This window comes from Pseudophryne corroboree, chromosome 3 (genome assembly GCF_028390025.1).
Source record: "Pseudophryne corroboree isolate aPseCor3 chromosome 3, aPseCor3.hap2, whole genome shotgun sequence".
NCBI lineage: Eukaryota > Metazoa > Chordata > Amphibia > Anura > Myobatrachidae > Pseudophryne > Pseudophryne corroboree.
In genome coordinates this window covers 701,801,475-701,811,400 of record NC_086446.1, presented here as the reverse complement: position 1 = coordinate 701,811,400, position 9,926 = coordinate 701,801,475, and positions in this window count along the sequence as shown.

Below are 9,926 nucleotides of genomic sequence, written 5' to 3'. Positions count from 1 at the left end.
GCATTTTAGTTTTGCAGTTTGCTGACAGTGACCACCAGTATATATAGCAGTACGGTACGGAAGGCCACTGCTCTACCTACCTCTGTGTCGTCAAGTATACTATCCATCTAGATTCTATACCTGTGGTGCATTTTAGTTTTGCAGTTTGCTGACAGTGACCACCAGTATATATAGCAGTACGGTACGGAAGGCCACTGCTCTACCTACCTCTGTGTCGTCAAGTATACTATCCATCTAGATTCTATACCTGTGGTGCATTTTAGTTTTGCAGTTTGCTGACAGTGACCACCAGTATATATAGCAGTACGGTACGGAAGGCCACTGCTCTACCTACCTCTGTGTCGTCAAGTATACTATCCATCTAGATTCTATACCTGTGGTGCATTTTAGTTTTGCAGTTTGCTGACAGTGACCACCAGTATATATAGCAGTACGGTACGGAAGGCCACTGCTCTACCTACCTCTGTGTCGTCAAGTATACTATCCATCTAGATTCTATACCTGTGGTGCATTTTAGTTTTGCAGTTTGCTGACAGTGACCACCAGTATATATAGCAGTACGGTACGGAAGGCCACTGCTCTACCTACCTCTGTGTCGTCAAGTATACTATCCATCTAGATTCTATACCTGTGGTGCATTTTAGTTTTGCAGTTTGCTGACAGTGACCACCAGTATATATAGCAGTACGGTACGGAAGGCCACTGCTCTACCTACCTCTGTGTCGTCAAGTTATTGTTATGCACACCAGTGCCTGCAGGAAAGTACTGGTGTCAGAACTGTTATGCACTCCAGTGTCTGCAGGAATGTACTGGTGTTTGAACTGTTATGCAAAACAGATGGACTCACAGACAAACTGGGGGATATGACATAACGTACACAGAAGGTGATAGGGTAACAAAATACACACAAAGTGAACAGAGAAGCCCAGAGGCTAAGGAACTGAGGTTCTCCCTTGTATTAGAACTGCTCAGATGGAAAAGCAAGATGTTGTGTTTTAATACGTAGAGAACCCGAAATGCTGTTGCTAAGGGCAACAGCAAAACCCTAAAGGGTTACCAACGGGTGTGGCAGTAAACTCCTTGGTCAGAGATGGAATGATAGACACAAGGAGAATCTCCACAATCCTAATTATCACTTGCAGTGCACAGGTTTTAGCTTACTGCCACTAAACTGACCCCTGACACCTAGCACAGTGAGACAGGATTAGACAGGCAAGTCTTAGAATACAGCCGCAAACTTGCTAAGTTCACAGAGTAGTAACAGAACCCCAGCAAGCTAAACGACTGACTCCAGTCTTACTGCTAGGTCTGGATTGGCAGAGTGTAATACCAAATCCCCAGGCCTATTTGCAGTAAGCAACAAACAAATACAAAGCTACACAGTACTGGCTAACTTTCATGAACTGACTAACCAACAAAGATTCAGCAGCATCTGCTTACCCTGAAAAGAGGCCTTATAAAGCAGGTGCTGTCCACGCCCCACTCAGACCTCACAGACTGTGAGCACAAAAACCAGCACCGGATCCCCTGCTGTGCACAGAGCCTATAACCACTGCACAGCAAAAGACCCGAACCGGAGTATCAGCTGCGCTCAGGTTACTCCACTAGCACTTGTCTCCCGGTTGCCATGACGACGTGGCAGCACAGGGCAGGAGACCCTAACAGTACCCCCCCTCTGACGAGGGGTCAAAGAACCCCTACCACCGGGTTTATCGGGGAACTGCAAGAAGAAAGAGCGTATCAGTCTGGGGGCATGAAGATCACAACTGCGCACCCACGACCGCTCCTCCGGGCCATACCCCTTCCAGTGCACCAAAAATGACAGCCGACCCCGAACCACCTTGGAGTCAAGAATCCTTTCAACAACAAACTCCCTCTGGCCACGTATCAGAAGAGGGGAAGGTCTTCCACTGGAAGAAGGATTACTAATCGCCCGTTTTAAAAGGGAACAATTAAATGTTTTATTGATACCCAAAGAACGGGGCAGATCTAACTGAAATGCCACCGGATTGATAACCCTGGTGATCTTATAAGGGCCGATGAACCGGGGCCCTAACTTATGAGATGGCTGTCTCAACTTCAAATTCTTGGTAGACAACCAGACGAAGTCTCCTAATTTGAAGCTGCAGGGTCTTTTCCGCTTATCAAAAATCCTTTTGGTCACTAATGACACAGACACAAGGGCTTTCTTCACTTTCCGCCAAATACCTCTAAGGACCGAAACCACAGAGGAACCACCAGGCGTGGAGTCCAGGGGGTCAAAAGAATTGGCCTTAGGATGATGCCCATACACACAAAGGAAGGGAGAGATCCCTGTAGCAGAGTGAGCCGCGTTGTTATAGGCAAACTCCGCCATGGACAGATGAGCAACCCAGTCAGTCTGACACTTGGAGACATAACACCTGAGGAACTGCTCCAAGGACTGGTTCACCCTTTCAGTCTGCCCATTAGACTGCGGATGGTAGCCTGACGACAAGCTGACAGAAATCTGGAGATCGGAACAAAATGCCCTCCAGAATTTGGCCACAAACTGGGATCCGCGGTCAGAGACCACATCAAGTGGCAACCCGTGGAGACGCACAACATGCAGCATAAATAATTCAGACAGGCGTCTGGCTGATGGCAGCCCAACCAGTGGAACGAAGTGCGCCATCTTCGAAAACCTGTCAACGACAACCCAGATGGCTGTCATCCCCGAGGATTTGGGCAAGTCCACCACAAAATCCATTGAAATGTGGGTCCATGGCTTAGATGGGATAGAGAGTGGATGTAATGGGCCAACAGGAACCCCTCTAGGAGTCTTATTTCGGGCACAGATGTCACATGCCCGAACCCACTGATCCACATCCTTAGCCACCGAGGGCCACCACACCGCCCTAGATAGCAACTCCCGAGTTCTGGCAATACCCGGGTGACCTGCCGACTTCTTGGCATGGAATTCCAGGAACACTCGCTGTCTTAACCTAGGAGGCACAAACAAAAGACCTACCGGAAGGTCTGGAGGAGCCTGCTCCTGTGCTCTAAGGACTAATGATAAGAGGTCCTGGGTAATGCCCACTTTAATACATGATGGGGAAACAATGGGCAACGGCTCCTCGTGGTCTCCTGGATTGGAGCAAAACTCCGCGAGAGCGCATCAGCCTTGATGTTTTTTGACCCAGGGCGATATGTTATCAAAAAATTAAAGCGAGCAAAAAACAAAGCCCATCGTGCCTGCCTGGCATTGAGACGCTTCGCTGACTCTAAATATGCCAGATTCTTATGGTCAGTGAGAATTGAGACCACAAACTTAGCCCCCTCAAGCCAGTGTCTCCACTCCTCGAGTGCATCCTTAATAGCCAACAATTCCCGGTTACCCACGTCATAATTCATTTCGGCAGGCGAAAATTTACGGGAAAAGTAAGCACAGGGATGAAGGCGATTATCAGACACTCCCATCTGAGAAAGCACTGCCCCAATACCCATCTCAGAGGCATCCACCTCCACCACAAAAGGACGCTCTGGATCTGGGTGTCGCAGCACCTTGGCCGAAACAAATGCCCTTTTGAGACGGGCAAAAGCCGCTTTAGCCTCACAAGACCAGTGAGCAACATCCGCCCCTTTCTTAGTGAGTGCCACCAAGGGCGCCACTATAGACGAAAATCCAGCGATAAATTGTCTATAAAAATTCGCAAAGCCCAGGAAACGCTGAAGCGCCTTCAAACTAGTGGGCTGCACCCAATCCAGGACTGCCTGTACCTTGGAACCCTCCATTTGGAAACCTTCTTGGGAGATAATATATCCTAGAAATGCGATTTGCTGAACTTCAAATTCGCACTTCTCCAGCTTCGCCCCAAGCCGGTGGTCTCTGAGTTTCTGGAGGACTAAGCGTACATGCTTCTGATGTTCCTCCAGGGAATGGGAGAAGATTAGGATGTCATCTAAGTATACAACTAAGAATCTATCCAAATATTCCCTGAGCACATCATTCATGAAATCCTGGAAGACTGCCGGGGCATTACAGAGCCCAAAAGGCATCACCAAATATTCATAATGCCCTGAGTGGGTATTAAAGGCAGTCTTCCATTCATCCCCCTCTCTTATTCGGATTAGATTGTACGCACCGCGTAGGTCAATCTTAGAAAAAATGGTGGCAGTACGAAGCTGGTCAAACAAGACCGAAATGAGAGGCAGTGGGTATGAGTTTTTAATCGTGATACGGTTCAATTCCCTGAAGTCGATGCAGGGTCGCAACGAACCGTCCTTTTTACCCACGAAGAAGAACCCCGACCCAACTGGAGACTGTGAAGGTCTGATAAATCCCTTAGCCAAGTTCTCCTGAATGTACTCTGCCATAGCCTGAGTCTCAGGATGTGACAGGGAGTACAACCTGCTCTTGGGAAGCTTAGCATTTGGCAACAAATCAATGGCACAGTCATAGGGGCGATGGGGAGGTAGTACCTCTGCAACTTTTTTGGAGAACACGTCCGCAAAATCTGCATAACACCCTGGCAATCCTGGCAAACTTAGCTGCGAGAGCCTGACTGGAAGGCTCAAGCAACTCCTGAAACAATCAGTACCCCAACTAAGAATCTCCCCAGAGACCCAGTCAAATTGAGGATTGTGGGCCCTTAACCAGGGTAACCCCAACACCAATGGGGCAAAAGTACAGACAGTCACATAAAAGGACAATTTTTCAGAGTGTGTGGCTCCAATAAACAAAGAAATCTGGCTAGTGCAAGAGGTAATTTTACCTTGGGATAATGGTTCCCCGTTTAACCCACAAATCTCAATTTCCGATGCCAAGGGTACTAAGGGAACAGAGTGTTTCAGGGCGAATTGGCGGTCCATAAAAACCCCGTCGGCCCCACTGTCCACAAAGGCCTCAGTCTTGACAGTTTGACCGAGGATCTTCAAGGTCACCGGAATGATAAAAGTCTTCTTGGGAAATTCTGACTTCTGGCCTGACAGGATATTTCCCATCACCCTCAGGCCCTGAAGTTTTCCGGCTTTTCTGGGCATGATACTACCACATGACCTTTATTCCCACAGTACAAACACAACCCCTGCTGTCTCCTCCGCGTCTTCTCACGCGAGGAGAGGCGGGTAGCCCCAATCTGCATAGGCTCCTCAGAAAATTCCTCAGAGTCCGAGGTTCCCTTGGGAAGGAAGGAAATCTCAGTCTCCCTTTCAAGCCTACGCTCTCTCAGCCGTCTATCCACCCGGATGGATAACTGCATGAGCTGATCCAAGCTATCAGGCAAGGGATATTGTACCAGTTGGTCCTTTATCTGGTTAGAAAGACCTCTTCGGTACTGGTGTCTCAGGGCTGGGTCATTCCACTGGGTATCATGGGCCAACCTCCGAAACTCCGTACAGTAAACCTCAACTGGCCTTCGCCCTTGCTTAAGGATCGAAATCTGAGCCTCGGCTGAGGCCGTCTTGTCAGGGTCATCATACAACATGCCCAGTGCCGTAAAAAAAGCATCAACACTTTTAAGCGACGGACAGTCAGGCTGCAACCCATATGCCCAGACCTGTGGGTCTCCTTGTAGCAAGAAAATCACTATGCCCACCCGCTGAATCTCCGACCCAGAAGACTGAGGCCTAAGCCGGAAGTATAGCTTGCAGCTCTCCTTGAAACAAAAGAACTGTGAGCGATCTCCAGAAAAACGATCCGGGAGATTTACTTTCGGCTCCTTAACCCCTGCAGGTGCTGCTGCTGCGGGAGCTCCGCCAGCAGCCTGGGAGGTGTGCATTTTAATGGACAAATCATTAAATTGTCGAGTCAGGACCTGCACCTGATCGACCACCTGTTGCAACGTATTTTGAGGGGTATGCTCCATATTCCCACAAAATTTCAACAGGAGTATTAGGCTGCTGAATATGTTATGCACACCAGTGCCTGCAGGAAAGTACTGGTGTCAGAACTGTTATGCACTCCAGTGTCTGCAGGAATGTACTGGTGTTTGAACTGTTATGCAAAACAGATGGACTCACAGACAAACTGGGGGATATGACATAACGTACACAGAAGGTGATAGGGTAACAAAATACACACAAAGTGAACAGAGAAGCCCAGAGGCTAAGGAACTGAGTATCTCCCTTGTATTAGAACTGCTCAGATGGAAAAGCAAGATGTTGTGTTTTAATACGTAGAGAACCCGAAATGCTGTTGCTAAGGGCAACAGCAAAACCCTAAAGGGTTACCAACGGGTGTGGCAGTAAACTCCTTGGTCAGAGATGGAATGATAGACACAAGGAGAATCTCCACAATCCTAATTATCACTTGCAGTGCACAGGTTTTAGCTTACTGCCACTAAACTGACCCCTGACACCTAGCACAGTGAGACAGGATTAGACAGGCAAGTCTTAGAATACAGCCGCAAACTTGCTAAGTTCACAGAGTAGTAACAGAACCCCAGCAAGCTAAACGACTGACTCCAGTCTTACTGCTAGGTCTGGATTGGCAGAGTGTAATACCAAATCCCCAGGCCTATTTGCAGTAAGCAACAAACAAATACAAAGCTACACAGTACTGGCTAACTTTCATGAACTGACTAACCAACAAAGATTCAGCAGCATCTGCTTACCCTGAAAAGAGGCCTTATAAAGCAGGTGCTGTCCACGCCCCACTCAGACCTCACAGACTGTGAGCACAAAAACCAGCACCGGATCCCCTGCCGTGCACAGAGCCTATAACCACTGCACAGCAAAAGACCCGAACCGGAGTATCAGCTGCGCTCAGGTTACTCCACTAGCACTTGTCTCCCGGTTGCCATGACGACGTGGCAGCACAGGGCAGGAGACCCTAACAGTTATACTATCCATCTAGATTCTATACCTGTGGTGCATTTTAGTTTTGCAGTTTGCTGACAGTGACCACCAGTATATATAGCAGTACGGTACGGAAGGCCACTGCTCTACCTACCTCTGTGTCGTCAAGTATACTATCCATCTAGATTCTATACCTGTGGTGCATTTTAGTTTTGCAGTTTGCTGACAGTGACCACCAGTATATATAGCAGTACAGTACGGAAGGCCACTGCTCTGCCTACCTCTGTGTCGTCAAGTATACTATCCATCCATACCTGTGGTGCATTTAAGTTGTGCGCAGTATATATAGTAGTAGGCCATTGCTATTGATACTGGCATATAATTCCACACATTAAAAAATGGAGAACAAAAATGTGGAGGTTAAAATAGGGAAAGATCAAGATCCACTTCCACCTCGTGCTGAAGCTGCTGCCACTAGTCATGGCCGAGACGATGAAATGCCATCAACGTCGTCTGCCAAGGTCGATGCCCAATGTCATAGTAGAGAGCATGTAAAATCCAAAAAACAAGAGTTCAGTAAAATGACCCAAAAATCAAAATTAAAAGCGTCTGAGGAGAAGCGTAAACTTGCCAATATGCCATTTACGACACGGAGTGGCAAGGAATGGCTGAGGCCCTGGCCTATGTTCATGGCTAGTGGTTCAGCTTCACATGAGGATGGAAGCACTCATCCTCTCGCTAGAAAAATGAAAAGACTTAAGCTGGCAAAAGCACAGCAAAGAACTGTGCGTTCTTCTAAATCACAAATACCCAAGGAGAGTCCAATTGTGTCGGTTGCGATGCCAGACCTTCCCAACACTGGACGGGAAGAGCTTGCGCCTTCCACCATTTGCACGCCCCCTGCAAGTGCTGGAAGGAGCACCCGCACTCCAGTTCCTGATAGTCAAATTGAAGATGTCACTGTTGAAGTACACCAGGATGAGGATATGGGTGTTGCTGGCGCTGGGGAGGAAATTGACAAGGAGGATTCTGATGGTGAGGTGGTTTGTTTAAGTCAGGCACCCGGGGAGACACCTGTTGTCCGTGGGACGAATATGGCCATTGACATGCCTGGTCAAAATACAAAAAAAAAATCACCTCTTCGGTGTGGAATTCTTTCAACACAAATGCGGACAACTGGTGTCAAGCCGTGTGTTGCCTTTGTCAAGCTGTAATAAGTAGGGGTAAGGACGTTAACCACCTAGGAACATCCTCCCTTATACGTCACCTGGACCGCATTCATCAGAAGTCAGTGACAAGTTCTAAAACTTTGGATGACAGCGGAAGCAGTCCACTGACCACTAAATCCCTTCCTCTTGTAACCAAGCTCCTGCAAACCACACCACCAACTCCCTCAGTGTCAATTTCCACCTTACACAGGAAAGCCAATAGTCCTGCAGGCCATGTCACTGGCAAGTATGACGAGTCCTCTCCTGCCTGGGATTCCTCCGATGCATCCTTGAGTGTAACGCCTACTGCTGCTGGCGCTGCTGTTGTTGCTGCTGGGAGTCGATCGTCATCCCAGAGGGGAAGTCGGAAGACCACTTGTACTACTTCCAGTAAGCAATTGACTGTCCAACAGTCCTTTGCGAGGAAGATGAAATATCACAGCAGTCATCCTGCTGCAAAGCGGATACCTCAGGTCTTGTCAGCCTGGGTGGTGAGAAACGTGTGTCTGCTATCCACCGTTAATTCACAGGCAACTAGAGACTTGATTGAGGTACTGTGTCCCCGGTACCAAATACCATCTAGGTTCCATTTCTCTAGGCAAGCGATACCGAAAATGTACACAGACCTCAGAAAAAGACTCACCAGTGTCCTAAAAAATGCAGTTGTACCCAATGTCCACTTAACCACGGACATGTGGACAAGTGGAGCAGGGCAGACTCAGGACTATATGACTGTGACAGCCCACTGGGTAGATGTATTGCCTCCCACAGCAAGAACAGCAGCGGCAGCACCAGTAGCAGCATCTCGCAAACGCCAACTCGTTCCTAGGCAGGCTACGCTTTGTATCACCACTTTCCATAAGAGGCACACAGCTGACAACCTCTTACGGAAACTGAGGAACATCATCGCAGAATGGCTTACCCCAATTGGACTCTCCTGGGGATTCGTGACATCGGACAACGCCAGCAATATTGTGCGTGCATTACATGTGGGCAAATTGCAGCACGGCCCATGTTTTGCACATACATTGAATTTGGTGGTGCAGTTTTTTTTTTAAAAACGACAGGGGCGTGCAAGAGATGCTGTCGGTGGCCCGAAGAATTGCCGGCCACTTTCGGCATTCAGCCACCGTGTGCCGAAGACTGGAGCACCAGCAAACAGTCCTGAACCTGCCCTGCCATCATCTGAAGCAAGAGGTGGTAACGAAGTGGAATTCAACCCTCTATATGCTTCAGAGGATGGAGGAGCAGCAAAAGGCCATTCAAGCCTATACATCTGCCTACGATATAGGCAAAGGAGGGGGAATGCACCTGACTCAAGCGCAGTGGAGAATGATTTCAACGTTGTGCAAGGTTCTGCAACCCTTTGAACTTGCCACACGTGAAGTCAGTTCAGACACTGCCAGCCTGAGTCAGGTCATTCCCCTCATCAGGCTTTTGCAGAAGAAGCTGGAGACATTGAAGGAGGAGCTAAAACAGACCGATTCCGCTAAGCATGTGGGACTTGTGGATGGAGCCCTTAATTCGCTTAACCAGGATTCACGGGTGGTCAATCTGTTGAAATCAGAGCACTACATTTTGGCCACCGTGCTCGATCATAGATTTAAAACCTACGTTGTATCTCTCTTTCCAGCAGACACAAGTCTGCAGAGGTTCAAAGACCTGCTGGTGAGAAAATTGTCAAGTCAAGCGGAACGTGACCCGTCAACAGCTCCTCCTTCACATTCTCCCGCAACTGGGGGTGCGAGGAAAAGGCTAAGAATTCCGAGCCCACCCGCTGGCGGTGATGCAGAGCAGTCTGGAGCGAGTGCTGACATCTGGTCCGGACTGAAGGACCTGCCAATGATTACTGAGATGTTGTCTACTGTCACTGCATATGATTCTCTCACCATTGAAAGAATGGTGGAGGATTATATGAGTGACCGCATCCAAGTAGGCACGTCAGACAGTCCGTACGTATAC